Source organism: Bos mutus, chromosome 21 (assembly GCF_027580195.1).
Source record: "Bos mutus isolate GX-2022 chromosome 21, NWIPB_WYAK_1.1, whole genome shotgun sequence".
Lineage (NCBI taxonomy): Eukaryota > Metazoa > Chordata > Mammalia > Artiodactyla > Bovidae > Bos > Bos mutus.
In genome coordinates, this window is record NC_091637.1 from 28,464,283 (window position 1) to 28,486,686 (window position 22,404).

A 22,404-nucleotide genomic window follows, 5' to 3' on the forward strand; every position below is an offset into this window, starting at 1 on the left:
GAAGTAGACGTACTGATAAAACTGCATAAAAGTCCAGAAATAAGCCCATTTATGGTCCATGGGGCTGCAAAGAGTCAGACACGACGGAACACACACACGCAGTCAATCTACAACAAAGGAGACAAGGGTACAATGGAGAAAAAAGTAAGTGGTGTTGGGAAAGGTGAACAGGTTCATGTAAAAGAATGAAATTAGAACATTCTCTAACACCATGTACAAAAAAACTCAAAGTGGATTAAAGACGTAAATGTAAGGCTGGCTACTATAAAACTCCTAGAGGAGAATAGGCAGAAAAAACACTGACACAAATTGCAGAGTTGGGATCTGTCTCCTAGAGTAATGGAAATGAAGATAAATAGGACCTAATTAAACTTAAATGTTTTTGCAAAGGAAACCATAAATACAATGAAAAGACAATCTACAGAGTGGGAGAAAATATTTCCAAATGATGCAACCAACAAAAGATTAATTTCCAAAATAAACTGCTCATACAGCTTAATATCAAACAAATCAAAGAACCCAGATCAAAACCAAATTTCCATGGCTGCTTTTCTTTGAAGGAGCATGATATTCTTCCACACTTCCTACAATCCCAATTAAAAGATAAATTCATCAGATAAATAGAAACTTTTTAAAATAGAGGGATAGAAATTTCATCTGTAAACACTGTGTATAAAGAGTACTTTTTTTTCTTTTAAAAATCAGAGTTTTGTAAATTTTATGGATAGTAAAAATTGTTCCAGGGACTTCCCTGGTGATCCATCGGCTAAGAATCTGCCTTCCAATGCAGAGAACTCAGTTTGATCCCTGGCCTGGGAACTAAGATCCTTCATGTCATGGGGCAACAGAGCCCATGCTATCTAGAATCTGAGCACCTCAAGTAGAGAAGCCCACACACTGCAATGAAAGATTCTGCATTTCACAACTAAGACTCAACACAGCCAAATGAATAAATATTTTAATAAATTCTTCCATCAAACTTTGTACAATCAGCATTTCCAGCATTGCGCTGTTTTAAATTCTTAATTTCCCATGGTCGGTGACCAACAGCAGAGGTCATCAGGAGGTCAACTCTAGCCCACCCATGGACATGGCAGCCTTAACTACTGATGTTCAAGCCATACATCGTCAGCAGAACCATATCTCCACAATCATGAGTGAGTTTCTTCAGTAATCATGGAGTCCTGGGGAAGTCAAAGGATACTCTTTATTGAGAATCAAACTTTATCAATCCCTCTCTTGGGTTCATCACTTTGAATATTTGACCCAAAAACCCAGATGCACCATGTTCAATTCTACAAGCTTTATACCTGGCGGCTTTGCAGTGGAAGAGCAGCAGGTGCAATAGTGATATCTCATCCTCTCTGACACCCCTGGAGTCAGAAGTTTTAAAGGCAAAAGAAAGTGATACTTTTCCTGAGCAAAAAGAACAGAGGCATTTAAATTTAACTTAGAGTCTGTCCTATCCCTTAACTGTCACATATGCTCCACCCCATAAGCCTGAGTTCAGGGTGAGGTTTTCAGAGATTGTATTGTGATGCATAACGTATTTTTTATTCTTTAAAAAGAATGTTACTAATTTGTTAAGTGATGCAGTGAGCCATCTGCATATGTGTTTAGTTGCTCAGTCGTGTCTGACTCTTTGGCCCCATGGACTATAGCCCACCAGGCTCCTCTGTCCATGGGATTCTCTAGGCAAGAATACTGGAGTAGGTTGCCACTTTCTATTTCATGGGATCTCCCCCCACCCAGGGATCGAACCTGTGTCTCTTGCCTTGGCAGGTGGATTCTTTACCACTAGTGACACCTGGGAAGACCAGAGTAAGCATAATACTTCTGAAATTTCATGATTTTTTTCCCCCAGAATACTGAGATGGACACCTTGAAGTCCAGTTTCTTCATAAGAGTCTTTATCCAAGGACAGCATTAACTTCACTATAAAGCATACAATCCCCACAAAAGAAGTGTTAAAAATTGCTTGCTATCTAAGAGAAAGCAAGACAAACTGAGCAGTTAGCTATCAGTGTAAAAAGTTCTTATGTGAATCTTACTGCAGCAGTGTCTATGATAAATAGTGAAGCTGGACGTCATCAAATTTCTATCAAAGGAAGAATAATTAGACAAACCGTAGTATAACAGATAATTGGGAATTAAGAATGAAATGAAAGATTCATTGATTAATGATTCATTGATAATCATTGAAAAAAGCAAAGCTTTCACAGGGAAATAAAGGAATAAAAAGCACAATTCAGCCTTTTTGTTTCTGGTTTGGCATGTGAAGAGTTTGGAAGCTACCATTCTAACAAGTGAAAAACTATACCAAAAATCAGTAATTTCAATAATGGCTCTATTAGAGCCATCAGAGAAGTGAGGTGGGTCAGAGGGCCAACTGCAGGCCCGAGGTCTCAGAGACAGGTGGGCTCTGATGCACCGGAGCAGAAATGCACAGGGACACCAGGGAGGAAACCTGGATCATGATCGACAGATGCTGGAGGCTCAGTGCAGCCAGTCTGAGACTTAAAATCTTTGGGGAGGCCCAGTATGAGAAGGGTTCCCCCCAACTTTCTGAATCTTACCTTCAGAATTCAACTCGGTTCTTGCACTGAAAAAGGAGACAATGTGCTCCACTTCCAGCAGGGGAGAAAGAAACTGTCCTGAAGTAGGCCCAACAACATTTTATTTTTCATGAGGCCTGCCCTCAAGAGATCCTAAACAACTGGGATTTAACACAACACAGCTAAGCTGTATTAACTAGACAGTGTATTAAAAAGCAAAGACATCAGTTTGCTGACAAAGGTCCATCTAGTCAAAGCCATGGTTTTTCCAGTAGTCATGTATGGATGTGGGAGTTGGACCATAAAGAAGGCTAAATGCCGAAGAATTGATGCTTTCAAACTGTGATGCTGCAGAAGACTCTTGAGAGTCCCTGGGATAGCAAGATCAAAAGAGTCGATCCTAAAGGAATTCAACCCTGAATATTCATTGGAAGGACTGATGCTGAAGCTCCAATACTTTGGCCACTGGATGTGAAGACCCCACTCATAGGAAAAGAGCCTGATGCTGGGAAAGATTGAAGGTGGGAGGAAAAGGGGCCAACAGAGGATGAGATGGTTGGATGGCATCACCAACTCAATGGACATGAGTCTGAGCAAGCTCCAGGAGATGGTGAAGGACATGGCCTGGTGTGCTTCAGTCTATGGGTTTGCAAAGAGCTGGATGTGACTTAGTGACTGAACAACAACTGACCCGAAGAAAGAAAAATACCAAAATGCAGCACTATCTATAGAAATCATAGGAATTTATGAATGTAAGAAAAGCATCAGAGAATTAGCCTTCATCCAGACCAAAGAAGCTGTGCTGTATATACGTGCTACATACTACATGCTGCATAGTACACACTACATGATTCATGTATAGTACATACTACATGCTAGATAGTACACACTACATACCACATGATATATATATATATATATATGCTCACATGGCTCTGCTCCATGGCATTTTCCCTCTCGTCTTAGGCTGACAGAGCAGTCTATATACTTATCATCTTTGCCAGAGAAAAAGAAAAAGAAGAGGTGAGTTATGCACTGGTTCTTAAGTGTGTGCTCACATTTCTCTCCCTGTTCATCAGCACCTTTGCAATGACAGACAAGGGACAGGGCTGTATAATCTCCAAAAAGAGGGACACCACAGCAAAGGTCACCGAATGTGGGCAGATCATAATCTGGCTCCACTCCAGGCTTAAGGTTTTGACGTTTATCTCACGAGCAGTGGAAAACCACTGAGTACATTTTCAATTTTTAATAAATCACCCTGGCTGTAGTGAGGAGAACAGGAGAGTGGATGTGGGAGAAACATGAGGAGGCCACTTCAGTTTTCTGAGGACAAAGGATAGACTTTAAACCAGGGTTCTGGCAGTGGAACTGGATAAAAACCAATAGACTCAAAGAGGGGAGGACCTAGTGCTGGACAAAGAGAAGCAGCGGTGAGTATGTGGCCCCAGGAGGTGGAAGACTTCCCTAGTGGCTCAGACGGTAAAGCATCTGCCTACAGTGTGGGAGACCTGGGTTCAATCCCTGAGTCAGGAAGATCTCCTGGAGAAGGAAATGGCAACCCACTCCAGTATTCTTGCCTGGAAAATCCCATGGACAGAGGAGCCTGGTAGGCTACAGTCCATGGGGTTGCAAAGAGTCAGACATGACTGAGTGACCTCACTCACTCACGCACATGTCTTACCAGCTGCTGCTCCTGTCTTTTGGAAGTACAGCTAATCCAGTCTCTGTTCTTAGGTTCTCTGTTTTCTAATGTCTTCCTTATTTGAAAAAAAAGGATGAGCTAAATAAAAGGAAATAGATGAATTAATGAGGTGAACTGACAACAAGTGACAGACTGACCAGGGGAGTTAATTAGAGTCCCCAAATGTTCAGAGTGAAGAGAAACTAGACTCCTTCAGAAGAAAATGTTCTCTGCACTGAGCCTGCTTCACAGAGGTTCCTCCACCAACACATCAAGAGTTTCTGTTTCAAGAATCCATGGCCGATTTCATCTGTGAGAAAGACAGGGAGAAAGTGGGGGTGGGGGAGGAAGGGGAGGTGGATGGTGGACAGGCTGCATGGGACTTCCACCTCACCCTCTCCTCCCATCCTGTGTGCTCCCTCTACTTCCTTTCAGGGCCCCAAAGTTGACCTTCTGTTGGGAGGGCTTGGGAATCACAAATGCCCCAGAAGAGATTTTTCTGAAGCAGCAACAGGCAACCTCATGGGGACCTAGAGCCAGGGTCCTCACAGGCACGGGAAGTCCTGATCCTCCTCTGCCCTGGTGCCACCACCAGCTGGGAGGGAGAGGGATTAAGGTACACAGCTGTGTGATCTTGGACCCATCTCAGCCCAGCCCTTTCCTGGAGTATTGTGGTCACTGTCCATAGAGCTCACAGGCTGACTCACAGCTGGAGAAACAGGTTTTAAGACCCAACCACAGTATGTCAGAGTTGAGGGGGTTCCAGGACCTCATTTTCCCTAGCGCTTCATTTTGCAGATAACAAAGGAGGGGCCCGAGAGAGGGAACACTTCCTCAAGCCCACACAGTGGGTGGCAGAGTGGGACTGGAAGCTCACCTCCAGTCGCTTCCTCAAACAAAAACTGGATCCCTTTGGGAGGCCCCTGGGTGGCGCCCAGTACCACGAACTAACGGTCCTGCAAACCTATTCCAGCGTGTAGCAGGTGCTCAGTGGAGGTTTGTTGACTGAATGAATCCGTGTAAAAGGACACAAAGAGCAAGACTGGGGGCTGGGGGGCGACCCCCACCGTGTCTTCAAACAGGTGGTCTTGCTCCTTTGTGGTATGAGTGGGTGAAATGGGGTTTAGGAGGGAGGAGATGAATCAGGAATTCTTTTGTAAACAAAGGACGGCTAGGTATGGGAAGAGGTTGCCAGCAGGTACATCCCAGGAAACAAAGAACACAGAAACTGGATCCTGGCCTCCACGCATGGAACCACACAGTGCCCGACACAGACTCAGGGCGAACAGTTGGCAAGTTTCCTAGAGAGGACGGTCACGTGACCTCCACCTGGCCAATGAGCATGTTCCATCCACCTTGGCCAAAATGATTGGCTCAAGATTGAGAGAGTGGCCAATCAGAACTCAGGGCTGAGCTTCCGGTGAAGAGAAGCTCTATTTCCGTTGGGAGCAGTTGCGAAGTGAGGTTGGCCTGCGCGGGTGGAAGCAGACGTGACGTCAGCTTGTGGCCTTTGCTGCTAAGTCACTTCAGTCATGTCCGACTCTGTGTGACCCCATAGACGGCAGCCCACCAGGCTCCCCCGTCCCTGGGATTCTCCAGGCAAGAATACTGGAGTGGGTTGCCATTTCCTTCTCCAACGCATGAAAGTGGAAAGTGAAAGTGAAGTCGCTCAGTCGTGTCCGACCCTTAGCGACCCCACGGACTGCAGCCTACCAGCCTCCTCCGTTCATGGGATTTTCCAGGCAAGAGTACTGGAGTACGGTGTCATTGCCTTCTCCTTGTGGCGTTTGGTAAAGGCCAAACTTTACCAAAAGTTTGTCACTTCTGTAAAGGCAGAGCCACCTGTGTGAGGAGGACATCAGCAAGCAGAGCTGAGAGTTCAGGAGAGATGGTTCCGGCTGACGTCCTAAAACTCCCGAGTGCAGCCCTGGCGGACGCTTGTGGATTTAGGGTAAGTCATTCGCTCCAGCTTGTTTGTTAACTGGTTTCTGCAACTTTGGGTTTTCTGTCCAGCTGGTCAAGTGGAGAGCCTGGAACCACAACTGTGTCGGTTTAGGCTAGCTTCAGGGAAGACTTTCAAGATAACACCGTGAAACTCCAGTTTAATTTGGAGATCCAAATGGATTTGAGCATTGTTGTTGTTGTTGTTGTTGTTCAGTCTCTAAGTCAGCTCTGACTCTTTGCGACCCATGAACTGCAGCACAGCAGGCTTCCCTATCCTTCACCATCTCTTGGAGCTTGCTCAAACTTATGTCCATTGAGACAGTGATGTCATCCAACCATCTTGTCCTCTCTCGTCCCCTTATCCTCCTGACCTCTGTCTTTCCCAGCATCACCGTCTTTTCCAGAGTCAGCTCTTCGCATCAGGTGGCCAAAGTACTGGACTTTCAGCTTCAGCATCAGTCCGTCCAATGAATTTTCAGGGTTGATTTCTTTTAGGATTGATTTGCTTGATCTCCTTGCAGTCCAAGGGATTCTCAAGAGACTTCTCCAACATCACAGTTCAAAAGCACCAATTCTTCGAAGCTTAAGCTTCTTTATGGTCCACCTCTCACATCCATACATGACTACTGGAAAAACCATAGCTTTGACTATATGGACCTTTGTCAGCAAAGGGATGTTTCTGCTTTTTAATACATTAGCTGTCTAGGTTCATCATAGCTTTTCTTCCAAGGAGCAAGTGTCTTTTAATTTCATGGCTGCAGTCACTGTCCAAAGTGATTTTGAAGCCCAAGGAAATAATGTCTCTCTGTTTCCATTGTTTCCCCATCTACTTGCCATGAAGTGACGGGACAAGGTGATCTTAGTTTTTTGAATATTAAGTTTTAAGACAGCTCTTTCACTCTTCTCTTTCACCTTCATCAAGAGGCTCTTTAGTTCTTCACTTTCTGCCATAAGGGTGGTGGTGGTGTCATCTGCATATTTAAGGTTATTGATATTTCTCCCAGCAGTCTTGATTCCAGCCTGTGCTTCATCCAGCCCAGCATTTCACATAATGTACTCTGCATATAAGTTAAATAAGCAGCATCACAATATACAGCCTTGACGTACTCCTTTCCCAGTTTTGAGTCAGTCTGTTGTTCTCTGTCCAGTTCTAACTGTTGCTTCTTGACTTCCATACAGGTTTCTCAGGAGACAGGCAAGGTGGTCTGGTATTCCTATCTCTTTAAGAGTTTTCCAGTTTGTTATTATCCACACAGTCAAAGGCTTTAGTGTAGTCAATGAAGCAAATGTTCATCTGAAATTCCCTTGCTTTTCTATGATCCACGAGATATTGGCAATTTGATCTCCAATTCCTCTCCCTTTTCTAAATCCTATTTTACATCTGGAAGTTCTTGGGTAACATACTCTTGAAGCCTTGCTTGGAGAAGTTTGAGCATCACTAGGGTAATGTGAAATGAATGCGATTGTGCGGTAGTTTGAGCATTCCTTGGCATTGCCCTTCTTTGGGATTGGAATGAAAACCTACCTTTTCCAGTCCTGTAGCCACTGTTGAGTTTTCCAAATTTGCTGGCATATAGAGTGCAGCACTTTAACTGCATCATCTTTTCAGATTTGAAATAGCTCAGCTAGAATTCCATCACCTCCACTAGCTTTGTTCGTGGTGATGCTTCCTAAGGCCGACTTTAGTTCATACTCCAGGATGTCTGACTCTAGGTAAGTGATCAAACCATCGTGGTTATCTGGGTCATTTCTACGGGTAACTACTAATTTATTCTCTATATCTGTAAGTCTGCTTCTTTTTTGTTATATTCAGTAGTTTCTCATATTTTTTAGATTTCATATACAAGAGATATAATGCAGTATTTTCCTTGTCAAGCTGATTACTTTCACTTAGCATATGCAGGGTATTTTGTTACCTGGACTTTTTTTTTTTTAATTATAATTAGAGGCTAATTACTTTACAATATTGTGGTGGTTTTCACCATATATTCACATGAATCAGCCATGGGTGTACATGTGTTCCCCATCATGACCCTCCCTCCCACTTCCCTCCCCATCCCATCCCTCAGGGTCATCCCAGTACACCAGCCCTTGAGCACCCTGTCTCATGCATTCAACCTAGACTGGTGATCTATTTCACATATGATAATATACATGTTTCAATGCTATTCTCTCAAATCAACCCACCCTCACCTTCTCCCACAGAGTCCAGAAGTCTGTTCTTTACATCTGTGTCTCTTTTGCTGTCTCGCATATAGGGTCATCGTTACCATCTTTCTAAATTCCGTATATATGTGTTAATATACTGTATTGGTGTTTTTCTTTCTGACTTACTTCTCTGTGTATAATAGGCTCCAGTTTCATCCACCTCATTGGAACTGATTCAAATGCATTCTTTTTAATAGCTGAGTAATATTCCATTGTGTATATGTACCACAGCTTTCTTATCCATTCATCTGCCAGTGGACATCTAGGTTGCTTCCATGTCCTGGCTATTGTAAACAGTGCTGTGATGAACATTGGGGTACACGTATCTCTTTCATGCCCAGCAGTGGGATTGCTGGGTCCTATGGCAGTTCTATTTCCAGTTTTTTAAGGAATCTCCACACTCTTCTCCATAGTGGCTCTACTAGTTCACATTCCTACCAACAGTGTAAGAGGGTTCCTTTTTTCCTCACCCTCTCTGGCATTTATTGTTTGTAGACTTTCTGATAGCAGCCATTCTGACTAGCATGAGATGGTACCTCATAGTGGTTTTGATTTGCATTTCTCTGATAATGAGTGATGTTGAGCATCTTTTCATGTGTTTGTTAGCCATCTGTATGTCTTCTTTGGAGAAATGTCTGTTTAGTTCTTTGGCCCATTTTTTGATTGGGTTGCTTATTTTTCTGGAATTGAGCTGCAGGAGTCGCTTGTATATTTTTGAGATTAATACTTTGTCCATTGCTTCATTTGCTATTATTTTCTCCCATTCTAAAGGCTGTCTTTTCACCTTGCTTATAGTTTCCTTTGTTGTGTAAAAGCTCTAAGTTTAATTAGATCCCATTTGTTTATTTTTTCTTTTGTTTCCATTACTCTGGGAGGTGAGTCATAGAGGATCCTGGTATGATTTATGTCAAAGAGTGTTTTACCTATGTTTTCCTCTAGCAGTTTTATAGTTTCTGGTCTTACATTTAGATCTTTAATCCATTTTGAGTTTATTTTTGTGTATGGTGTTAGAAAGTGTTCCAGTTTCATTCTTTTACAAGTGGTTGACCAGTTTTCCCAGCACCACTTGTTAACGAGATTGTCTTTTCTCCATTGTATATTCTTGCCTCCTTTGTCAAAGATAAGGTGTCCATAGGTTCATGGATTTATCACTGGGCTTTCTATTTTGTTCCATTGATCTATATTTCTGTCTTTGTACCAGTACCATACTGTCTTGATGACTGTTGCTTTGTAGTATAGCCTGAAGTCAGGCAGGTTGATTCCTCTGGTTCTATTCGTCTTTCTCAGGATTGTTTTGGCTATATGAGGTTTTTTGTAATTCCATACAAATTGTGAAATCATTTGTTCTAATTCTCTGAAAAATACCATTGGTAGCTTGATAGGGATTGCACTGAATCTATAGTTGCTTTGTTACCTGGACTTTTAAAAACTAGGACTTTAAGAAGCAATGTTGTGTAGGTAAGCTGAATATATATTTTTCCTTCTGAGCAAAAGTAAGGCTAAATTTATAAGTCTTTCATGAAGCAGCTGGTTCTGCCCTTTTTCTATTTTAATAACCTAAAGTAGTTGTCAGGGAGTGAAAGTTGTTCCATGCTGCCACAACGACAGGGGTTCCCAAGACACTGCTGCTAAGTCGCCTCAGTTGCGTCTGACTCTGTGTGACCCAGTAGAGTGCGGCAGCCCACCAGGCTCCCCCATCTCTGGGATTCTCCAGGCAAGAATACTGGAGTGGGTTGCCATTTCCTTCTCCAATGCATGAAAGTGGAAAGTGAAAGTGAAGTCCTCAGTCGTGTTCGACTCTTAGCGACCCCATGGACTGCAGCCCACCAGGCTCCTCTGCCCATGGGATTTTCCAGGCAAGAGTACTGGAGTGGGGTGCCATTGCCTTCTCCTCCCAAGACACTGACACTCTCCATTTGCAATCAGTTAGGTGAGTCCTGTAGATGACACAGGGGACCCCAGTCTTCTGATGCGTCCAGCCTCTGGGCGGGCATCACCCGTTCCCCAGGAGCCCAGGTGCGGGTCCTTGCGGGGGGGGGGGGGGTGGGGTGGGGGGTGGGGTGGGGTGGTGGGGGTGGGGGGGGTGGGGGTGGGGTGGGGGGGTGAGGGGTTGCTGCCTGGTGGGGTAGGTTGGGGAGGGGGGGGCTTGTCCAGGTACAGAAGGAGTGCAGGAACGTGGAAGCCTTGGCATGGGGTGGAGGGTGGGGTGTCTGGGGCTGCGGTGGGGCGGGGCAGGGCGAGCCCAGTTTGAGTGCTCCCATCTAGCCTTCAGCGACAGGCTTGGGAGAAGGAAGAAGTACTGGTCCAAAGGGAGCAAGCGGAAGGCTGGCGCTGCTTAAGTCCAGCGCCTCCAGGCGAGTCCAATAAACTCGAGGGAGTCGCGCTTCCTAGGCCCCGCCTCCGCACGCTTCCTCGGCCCCGCCTCCGCACGCTTCCTCCGCCATCTTACTCTGGGGTCTTCCGCTGTTGCAGCTGTGGTGCAGTAATGCGGCTGCGGCAGCCCCAGCCTAACCTTGGCCTGGGACCCCTCCCCAGGCTCCTGCGTGCTTCGAGGCCCCCCAGCCATATCTCTCTCAGCTGAGCCAGGAGGCGAGCACAGAGGAGAGAGTGAGTCATGGTGGCATCACTTGGCACCTCCCTGGGAAGGACGTCCCAGGGTGCCACGCCTCGGTTCTTTTTTGGGGAGTTGAAGGCCAGCAGCGGTGAAACCCATCCCCTCCCAGCCATCAGCTGACCGGAGACGGGAGCTGCAGAGAGAGGGGAATGCACGCTGTTCGAGTATTTTTAAGTGTGCGTGGTAAGTCGCTCAGTCGTGTCCGACTGTTTGTGACCCTATGGACCGTAGCCCGCTAGGCTCCTCTGTCCAGTGAATATCTCAACTGTTTGCAAAGCTCTTAGATGCTGTTGCTACCCGCCGAGTCGAAGGAAGTGAATGCACTTCCAGCAAGACATTAATTAAATCTGTTCTCTGTGTCAATGAGCTTATTTTGTTGTTGTTGTTGTTGTTAAAGGTTTTAATTTTGGCCGTGAAGCACAGCTTGTGGTATAGTTCCCAAGTGAAAGACGCTCAGTTGTGTCCGACTCTTTGGTATCCAGTGGACTGTAGCCCGCCAGGCTTCTCTGTCCATGGAATTCTTCAGGGAATAACAGTGGAGTGGGTTGCCATTTCCTTCTTCTCCAGGGATCCTCCCAACCCAGGAATCCAACCCAGGTCTCCTGCATTGCAGGCAGATTCTTTACCATCGGAGCCACCAGGAAAGCCACTTAGCTCCTCAACCAGGGATTGAACCCTAGCCTTTGGCAGTGAGAGAACTCAGTCCTAACCACTGGACTACAAGGGAATTCCTCTCCACTCCCCCCCCCCACTTTTTTTATTTTTAGATTTAGATCATTTTAGTGATGCTTTGGACTTCGCTGGTGGCTCAGACAGTAAAGTGTCCACCTACAATTCGGGAGACCAGGTTCTATCCCTGGGTTGGGAAGACCCCCTGGAGAAGGAAATGGCAACCCACTCCAGTACTCTTGCCTGGAAAATCCCATGGATGTAGAATCCTGGTACGCTACAGACAATGGGGTCACAAAGAGTCAGACACGACTGAGCAATTTCACTTCAATTTTTAGTTATTGAATTAGGGTGGAATTAGTGATGGTGGAAAGAGTTTGCAGGGTAAAAAATATTAATATTATAATAGTAGGAAAAGAGGAGGAGGAAAAGGAAAAACAGCTTTTCTTGGGTGTTTAATACTTGGGAGGCACATTTTTAAGTTCTTCTATTGATTCATTCCAATAGGTCAGTTTTCATTCCAATCCTAGAGAAAGGCAATGCCAAAGAATGCTCAAACTACCGCACAATTGCACTCATCTCACACGCTAGTAAAGTAATGCTCAAAATTCTCCAAACCAGGCTTCAACAGTATGTGAACCATGAACTTCCTGATGTTCAAGCTGGTTTTAGAAAAGGCAGAGGAACCAGAGATCAAATTGCCAACATCCGCTGGATCATCAAAAAAGCAAGAGAGTTCCAGAAAAACATCTATTTCTGCTTTATTGACTATGCCAAAGCCTTTGACTGTGTGGATCACAATAAACTGTGGAAAATTCTGAAAGAGATGGGCATACCAGACCACCTGACCTCCCTCTTGAGAAATCTGTATGCAGGTCAGGAAGCAACAGTTAGAACTGGACATGGAACAACAGACTGGTTCCAAAACGGGAAAGGAGTATGTCAAGGCTGTATGTTGTCACCCTGCTTATTTAACTTACATGCAGAGTACATCATGAGAAACGCTGGACTGGAAGAAGCACAAGCTGGAATCAAGATTGCTGGGAGAAATATCAATAACCTCAGATATGCAGATGACACCACCCTTATGGCAGAAAGTGAAGAGGAACTTTTTAAAAGCCTCTTCATGAAAGTGAAAGTGGAGAGTGAAAAAGTTGACTTCAAGTTCAACATTCAGAAAACGAAGATCATGGCATCCGGTCCCATCACTTCATCAGAAATAGATGTTGTAGTAGAAACAGTGTCAGACTTTATTTTTTTGGGCTCCAAAATCACTGCAGGTGGTGACTGCAGCCATGAAATTAAAAGACACTTACTCCTTGGAAGGAAAGTTATGACCAACCTAGACAGCATATTCAAAAGCAGAGACATTACTTTGCCAACAAAGGTTCGTCTAGTCAAGGCTATGGTTTTTCCTGTGGTCATGTATGGATGTGAGAGTTGGACTGTGAAGAAGGCTGAGCGCCGAAGAATTGATGCTTTTGAACTGTGGTGTTGGAGAAGACTCTTGAGAGTCCCTTGGACTACAAGGAGACCCAACCAGTCCATTCTGAAGGAGATCAGCCCTGGGATTTCTTTGGAGGAGAAAGTACTGGAGCTGAAACTCCAGTATTTTGGCCACCTCATTTGAAGAGTTGACTCATTGGAGAAGACTGTGATGCTGGGAGGGATTGGGGGCAGGAGGAGAAGGGGACAACAGAGGATGAGATGGCTGGATGGCATCACTGACTCGATGGACGTGAGTCTGAGTGAACTCCAGGAGTTGGTGATGGACAGGGAGGCCTGGCGTGCTGCGATTCATGGGGTCGCAAAGAGTCGGACACGACTAAGCGACTGAACTGAACTGATTGATTCATTTACTTGGATGGTAAGGATGGTGGTTTACTGACCTCCAAGATGGGCTGAAACACAAGCTGCAAGAGCTGAGACGTCTGGGAGGATGGATGATGAGTCATAGTGAAACAAGGGGGATAAAGGGCAAACCAGGGAAAAGAGGGAAATAAGGAGAGAGTGGAAATTTGACAAAAGTCCGAGGAGTTGGGAATGGGTATAGAGTTCAGAGTACCTGGAGTGGCTGATTTGAACTTTGAGATTTCTGTTGTCAGGTAGGGGTAATTGGAGGATGAGAAAAAAAAGATGTGAAGGGATTGTTCTCAGTGATAGTGAAACTGGAGAACTGCAGGCGAGCAAGTGCTACGATGCAGAGGAGAGAGGAAGATGGATCAGGCAGTGTAGATAGGTTGTAAGGGAATGTCACTAATGGAAAACAAATTCAGAACATGGGCTCTGTAGCGGACGAGCTGGGCAGGCTTCATGAACATTGTATCTCCTAACCCGGCATGGATGGAGCTCTGGCAGGACCACTGTATGTGTTCCTAAACCAGGGTAGAGTTGAGCTGTCATTGATTGGTGGGTAGGAGAGTAAGTTGACAATCAGACAGGGAAGAGGCCTATACCTGGACGTGGGTTTGATTTATCTGCTTGACCAGTTGTAAATGAGAGATCAGCTTTTTATGTGTGAAGTAAGTCAATATTAATTAGCAGTGAGTAGCTCTGACTCTTATTTTCTTAAACTGAGAGCATCAAAATTCCTTTTGCAATGACCTGCATTATCCCCAGGAAGCTACATAACTCATGTCCCCGTGCCTTGCTCCTTGTTCAAGGAGATTTAGTGGGGCTGACTGGCAGGCCTCTCAGGAAAGCCTGTGGAGTTCATCACTGGCACTGCATTTGGTGCCACTGTTTAAGCCATTTCACTGTGTGTAAAGTTCCATTCATTTACTCTAATGTGTCCTTTGCAAAGCATTTATGAGGTGGTCTCTTGAGATTTCTTATTCTCCCAGGGGTTGATGCAATGTAGCTTGGAATAGATCCAACAATTAGTAAGAGGAAGGTACTCTATAGCTGTCTTTTTTTTTTTTTAAACAGAGTTTTATTTCATTTTTAATTAGAGGATAATTACTTTTGATGGTTTCTGCCATACATCAACATGAATCAGCCATAGGTTTACATATGTCCCCTCCCTCTTGAACCTCCTTCCCACCTCTCATCCCATCCCACTCCTCTAGGTTGTCGCAGAGCCCCAAGTTTGAGTTCCCTGAGTCATACAGCAAATTCCCACTGACTCTCTAATTTACATATGGTAGCACATATGTTTCCATGCCACTCTCACCCATTCCTTCCTCCTCCCCCATCTCCGTAAGTCTGTTCTCTGTTTGCGTCTCCATTGCTGCCCTGCAGATAGGTTCAGCAGTGCCATCTTTCTAGATTCCCTACATGTGTGTTAATATACAATATTTGTTTTTCTCTTTCTAACTTGTTCACTCTATGTAATTGGCTCTAGGTTCATCTACCTCATTACCATTGACTCAGATGCATTCCTTTTTATGGCTGAGTAATATTCCGCTGTATATACGTAGCACCACAGCTTCTTTATTCATTCATCTGTCGATGGACATCTAGGTTGCTTTCATGTCCTAACTGTTGTAAATAGTGCTGCAGTGAACATTGGGGTACGTGTGTCTTTTTCAATTATGGTTTCTCCAGTGACTTTTAATCTCAGTTATTCCATTGCTCATTGTTGATTGTTCATTCTTCAATTCTTCAAGGTCCTTGTTAAACATTTCTTGTATCTTCTCAATCTGTGCCTCTAGTCCATTTATCTGGGCCTCCATTTTATTTCCAAAATTCTGGATCAAGTCTACTATCATTCCTCTGAATTCTTTTTCAAGTAGACTGCCTATTTCCTCTTCATTTGTTTGGTCTTGTCAGTTTTAACCATGGTCCTTCAACTGCTGGATGTTTCTTTGTCATTTCATTTTGTTTATTTACTGTGTTTGAGGTCTGCTTTCTGCATAGTGGAGTATTGTAATTCCTCTTAACCGAGGAGTCTGCCTCCATGGGTGGGTGGGATCAGTGCCTTGTGAAGGTTTCCTACTTGGGGGGATTTGTGTGTGTGTTCTGGTGGGTGGAGTTAGACCTCGTCTTTCTGAAGAGCAGTGGCTGGGTCCAATAGAGTGCTTTGGGGTGTCCATGGATTCAGTATGGCTTTGGGCACCCTGTCTGCCACCATGTGGGGTTGTGCTTCTGTTTGGTTGAAAGATAGGTCTGGGGTGTTCGGCACTACAGCCTTCTGGCTTTGGGGTGTGGCTTAGTCAAGTGTTGAGATGGAGGCCTTTGGGAGGGTGCTAACCTATCAGTGTTCTATGGGCCCGGGAGTTCTCTAGTGATCTAAAGTCCTGGAGTCATTCAGTTGAGTTCAGTTCAGTTGCTCAGTCATGTCTGACTTTCTGACTCCATGGACTGTGACACACCAGGCTTCCCTGTCCATCACCCATTGAGTCAGTGATGCTATCCAACCATCTCATCCTCTGTCGTCCCCTTCTCATCCTGCCTTTAATCTTTCCCAGCATCAGGGTCTTTGCCAGTGAGTCAGTTCTTCACATCAAGTGGCCAAAGTATTGGAGCTTCAGCTTCAGCATTAGTCCTTCCAGTTAGACATTAGCCATTTCCTTCTCCAGGGGATCTTCCCGACCCAGGGATTGAACCCAGGTCCCTTGCATTGCAGGCAGATTCTTTACTGTCTAAGCCACAAGGGAAGCCCCTAGTGAATGCCTAGCACTGATTAAATTTTCAACAAATACACATTGAAAATGTCTTAAAAGTATGGTCATGAATAGCAGAGGTTGATTAACATGATTATTGTTATTATTTCACAAGTCTTTGCTATCACATTATGGGCATGAATGTGTGTGGTAGAATGTGGGAACATGGTACAGTTTCCAACTGTGTATATTCATCTGAATGTGTCCAGGGTGACAGCTGGTTCTCAGTTACCTTCTAAAGACAGTGACAGGATTTTTCATTGCTTTGTATTCTTTTTTTTAAACATTCCTTTGGTTTCTCATCTTGACTTCCCTGGTGGCTCAGACGGTAAAGCGTCTTGCTGACAATGCCGGAGACCTGGGTTCGATCCCTGGGTTGGGAAGATACTCTGGAGAAGGAAATGGCAACCCACTCCAGTACTCTTGCCTGGAAAATCCCATGGACAGAGGAGCCTGGTAGGCTACAGTCCATGGGGTCGCAAAGAGTCGGACACGACTGAGCAACTTCACTTTCACGTTTCTTTGTGTTTCTCATCTACTCGTTGCTGTTTAGTGGCTAAGTCCTGTCAGACTCTTTGTGAACCCGTGGACTATGACCCACAAGCTCCCCTGTCCATGGGATTTCCCATGCTAAAAAAGCCAGGTTTGGGGGAAGAGGATATGGGCAGAGGTCTCTGAGGACACAGGAACAGAAAAGCCTGACGGGAGGGGCCAAGGGTCAGGGAGCTTGGGTTTTAGGTGAGGTCTAGGCAGGGCTGCGGGAGAAGGCAATGGCACCCCACTCCAGTACTGTTGCCCAGAAAATCTCATGGATGGAGGAGCCTGGTAGGCTGCAGTCCATGGGTTCGCTAAGAGTCAAACATGACTGAGCAACTTCACTTTCACTTTCCACCTTCATGCATTGGAGAAGGAAATGGCAATCCACTCCAGTGTTCTTGCCTGGAGAATCCCATGGACGGAGACGCCTGGTAGGCTGCAGTCCATGGGGTCGCACAGAATTGGACATGAATGAAGCGACTTAGCAGCAGCAGGCAGGGCTGGAACTGCTGCTCCCAGGCCTGGCCATGGACACTGCCCAGCACCCCTTCTCCCTGTCATCTATCTGTCCTGCCCCATGTACTCCACATCTCTGGTTCCCAGGGGCTCTGGGGTCTAGCCTATGATACTTGCTGGGCTCCAGACACAGCTGTCTGCTTGCAGGTGTGTGGTAGCAACTGGAGTGCTCTTAATGACTCATTACAACTCTGGCAAGCAGGACAGAGATCTGGCTTTGAGGAGCTGAGGGACCTACATTGGTCCCAGGGGCAGAGGTCAGACCAGAGCTATTGAAGAAGGAACCAGAGGAGTTCTTGAAAACCTTATGAAATTGGTTATTAGGAAGCAGTACCAAAAAGCTATAAATGAAAATCTGATAAAGTGTGACACAAACATAAGGTATTGTTCTTACTGGTGTTTTGTAGAAAGCTGGATTACATGTGTTCTATAATCAACACGTTTATCCCAGAACTTTCAGTTTTATTTCTGCCACAAAGCCTCACAGCTTCATGCAAGGTATTTTCCATATTCAGAAAAATGAGTGGTGACACTGCTGAGAAGGAGGCTTGAACTAGAATGCCCAGCACGAGGGCACGTGCAAGGTTCGTAATATTGCCCCCCAGTCCCTGGAGGCCTGGATCCTGCTGGGGAGTCTGGTCTGAGCCAGAAGAAAGCAGACAATAGACCTTTCAGAAGGGCTCAGTGAAGGGCACCCTGCCAGGCTATCTCGAACCCACCTCAGTCCAGCAGTGGGACCCAAGCCTTCTTAGGCTCCAGGGATGAGGTAGCATCCCCAGTCAGGGAGGTGGAGGGGAATAAAGTAGGCACTGACTTTCTTTCCTTCTCTTTAATGTCATGCCTGTGTTATGTTGCAGTACAGTTGATGTGCAATGCTGTGACTGTTGTCAGCACACAACCACCTGATTCAGATACGATGTATCTATGGGTAATCTGTGTTCTTTCCTGGATTTTTTGCCATAGAAGTTGAGCTGATTGCTGAGCATTAGGTCCTTGTGGATTGTGCATCTCAGATTCAGTTTTCTGTGTATACAATGAAGGAAGGTAGGAGATAAATTCTGTGGATACTCTCCTAGAGATAGATTTCTGTGTTTATGTGGAAGGAAGGAAGGAAGGGATGAAGAGGATAATCCTTGTGGTTTATCTACTACAGATACAGAATCCCATGTCTAAGGTAGTTGGGACCTCTCAGTTCATTCCTTGTTTTTCACTTTTTTTCCCCCTTGGGGACCCTTTGTTGGGCTTCCAATTCTCCTGTGCTTTTCTGGTTGTAAATTTGTTACTCTGTATGTCAGTTTCTCTTTTGCCTGGAAGGTACATCATATACATACTACTGTCTTCTTCTGCCTGATTGATTTCCCTTTGTGTGATTCTTCAAAGTCCATCCCTGTGGCTGCCAGGGGCATAGCTTCCTCACTTCAGTGGCATATTTTTATGGCTGAGCAGTAGTCCATAATATATATGTACATTTTGTTTAAGCTTTAATCTCTCAGTGGAGATTTTGTTGGTTGTCTGTCTTGGTTACTGGAGTCAGTACTGCAGTCGGAGGGCTCTAACAAAACCTTGTGCACACTGGGACCCAGAGACTCCCCAGAGACTGAGCCAGACCTGCCTTTGAATGTTTGAGTGTCTCCTGCAGAGGTACGTTGGGTCAGCAGTGGCCTGCAGTGGGGACAGGGGCTCTGGCTGCAGCAGACCTGGGAGGCATGGCATGTGGCATAAGTCCTCTTGGAGGAGGTCACCATTAGCACCTCCATAGAGCCACTGAGAAGACAACCCACAAACTGGAGATCAACTATACCAAAGAAGTTCTTGCACTGTTAGAAAAGTTCTAGGACTCACAACAGATTTCCCAATCTGCGGATCTGGTAAGGGACTGAGAACCCCCAGAGAATTGGACTTTGAAGGCCAGTGGGATTTGATTACAGAACTTCCACAGGATTGGCAAAACAGACTCTTGCAGGGCACAAACAAAACATTATGTGCGCCAGGACCCAGGAGAAAGGAGCAAAGGAGCAGTGACCCCACAAGAGACTGAGCCAGAGTTGCCTGAGTGTCCAGTCTCTGGCGGAGGGGTGGGTTGACTGGCTTGCTGCAGGGTCAGGGGCACAGAATACAGCAGTGCTGGCATACGTCCTTTTGAAGGAAGTTGCCATCAGTGCCATCACCCCTATGTAGTTTACCCTGACACCAAACAAAAGGAGGTAACACAACCCCTGTCTATCAACAGAAAATAGATACAAATTTCACTGAGCATGACCTGCCAGTCGGAACAAAACCCAGATTCCCCTACAGCCAGTGCCTCCCATCAGGAAACTTCCACAAGCCTCGTATCCTTATCCATCAAGGGCAGACAGAATGAAAACCACAATCACAGAAAACTAACCAATCTGATCACATGGATCATAGCCTTGTCTAACTCAATGCAACTATGAGCCATGCCGTGTAGGGCCACCCAAGACGGACAGGTCACAGTGGAGAGTTCTGACAAAATGTGGTCCACTGGAGACGGGGATGGCAAACCACCTCAGTATTCTTGCATTGAGAACCCTATGAACAGGCAAAAAGTTATGACACTGAAAGATGAACTCCCCAGATCAGTAGATGCCCAATATGCTACTGGAGAAGAGTGGAGAAATAACTCTAGAAAGAATGAAGAGACAGAGCCAAAGCAAAAACAACTGAGTTGTGTATGTGACTGGTGATGCAAGTAAAGTCCGATGCCGTAAAGAACAGTGTTGCATAGGAACCTGGAATGTTAGGTCCATGAGTCAGTAAACTGGAAGTGGTCAAACAGGAGATGGCAAGAGTGAACATCAACATTTTAGGAATCAGTGAACTAAAATGGACCGGAATGGGCAAACTTAATTCACATGACCATTATATCTACTACTGTGGGCAAGAATCCCTTAGAAGAAATGGAGTAGCCCTCACAGTGAACAAGAGAGTCTGAAATACAGTACTTGGGTGTGCTATCGAAAATGACAGAATGATCCCTGTTCGGTTCCAAAGCAAACCATTCAATATCACAGTAATCCAAGTCTATGCCCCAACTGCTAATGCTGAAGAAGCTGAACAGTTCTGTGGTGACCTATAAGACCTTCTAGAACTAACACCAATAAGAGATGTCCTTTTCATTATGCTGCTACTGCTAAGTCGTTTCAGTCGTGTCCAACTCTGTGCAGCCCTATAGATGGCAGCCCACCAGGCTTCCCCGTCCCTGGGATTCTCCAGGCAAGAACACTGGAGTGGGTTGCCATTTCCTTCTCCAATGCATGAAAGTGAAAAGTGAAAGTGGAGTCGCTCAATCGTGTCCGACTCCTAGCGACCCCATGGACTGCGGCCCACCAGGGTCCTCCATCCATGGGATTTTCCAGGCAAGAGTACTGGAGTGGGGTGCCTTTTCATTATAGGGAACTGGAATGCAAAAATAGGAAGTCAGGAGATACCTGGAATAACAGGCATGTTTGGCCTTGGAGTACAAAATGAAGCAGGGAAAAGGATAACAGAGTTTAGCCAAGAGAATGCACTAGTCATAGCAAACACCCTCTTCCAACAACACAAGAGATGACTCTACACACTGCACATGGACATCACCAGATGGTTGATACCGAAATCAGATTGATTATACTATTTGCATTTGAGAAGCTCTATTACAGTCAGCAAAAACAAGACCAAGAGCTGCTCAGATCATGGAACTGCTTATTGCCAGATTCAGACTTAAATTGAAGAAAGTAGGGAAAACCACTAAACCATTCAAGTATGACCTAAATCAAATCCCTTATGATTATACAGTGGAATTGCCAAATAGATTCAGGGGATTAGATCTGATTGAGTGCTTGAAGAACTATGGATAGAGGTTCGTGACTTGTATAGGAGGCAGTGATCAAAAGCATCCCCAAGAAAAAGAAATGCAAAAAGGCAAACTGGTTGTCTGAGGAGACCTTACAAATAACTGAGAAAAGAAGAGAAGCAAAAGGCAATGGAGAAAAGGAAAGATATACCCATTTGAATGCAGAGTCCCAAAAAATAGCAAGGAGAGATTCGAAAGCCTTCCTAAGTGATCAGTGCAAAGAAATAGAGGAAATCAATAGAATGGGCAAGACTAGAGATCTCTTCAAGAAAATTCGAGATACCAAGGGAACATTTCATGCAAAGATGGGCACAATAAAGGACAGAAATGGTATGGACCTAACAGAAGCAGAAGATATTAAGAAGAGGTGACAAGAATACACAGAAGAACTATACAAAAATGATCTTATGACCCAGATAACCACAATGGTGTGAGCACTCACCTAGAGCCAGACATCCTGAAGTGCAAAGTCAAGTATGCCTTAGGAAGCATCACTAAGAACAAAGCTAGTGGAGGTGATGGAATTCCAGCTGAGCTATTTCAAGTTCTAAAAGATGATGCTGTGAAAGTGCTGCACTCAATATGCCAGCAAATGTGGAAAACTCAGCAGTGGCCATAGGACTGGAAAAGATCAGTTTTCATTCTAATCCCAAAGAAAGAATATGCCAAAGAATGCTCAAACTACCACACAATTGCCCTCGTCTCACACACTAGCAAAGTAATGCTCAAAATTCTCCAAGCCAGGCTTCAACAGTACATGAGCTTAGAACTTCCAGATGTTGAAGCTGGATTTAGAAAAGGCAGAGGAACCAGAGATCAAATTGCCAACATCCATTGGATCATAGAAAAAGCAAGAGAGTTCCAAAAAACATCTATTTCTGTTTTATTGACTATGCCAAAGCCTTTGACTGTGTGGATCACGACAAACTATGGAAAATTCTGAAAGAGATGGGCATACCAGACCACCTGACCTGCCTCTTGAGAAATCTGTATGCAGGTCAAAAAGCAGTAGTTAGAACCAGACATGGACAATGGACTGATTCCAAATTGGGAAAGGACTGGGTCAAGGCTGTGATTGTCACTCTGTTTATTTAAGATATATGCAGAGTATATCATGCAAAATGCCGGGCTGGAAGAAGCACAAGCTGGAATCAAGATTGCAGGGATAAATATCAATAACCTCAGATATGCAGATGACACTATCCTTATGGAAGAAAGTA

At 45.0% G+C, this 22,404-nt stretch overlaps 1 long non-coding RNA gene across 1 annotated transcript in view; it reads left to right on the forward strand.

Annotated features, from left to right (window-relative positions):
- The first annotated feature begins 5,693 nt into the window (after positions 1-5,693).
- LOC106700601 (uncharacterized) overlaps positions 5,694-22,404 on the forward strand; it is a 72,808-nt gene continuing 56,097 nt past the window's right edge. Inside the window, exon 1 of the long non-coding RNA XR_001351288.2 lies at positions 5,694-6,190. This is a non-coding gene — a long non-coding RNA (uncharacterized lncRNA). The remainder of the gene's footprint in view (positions 6,191-22,404) is intronic.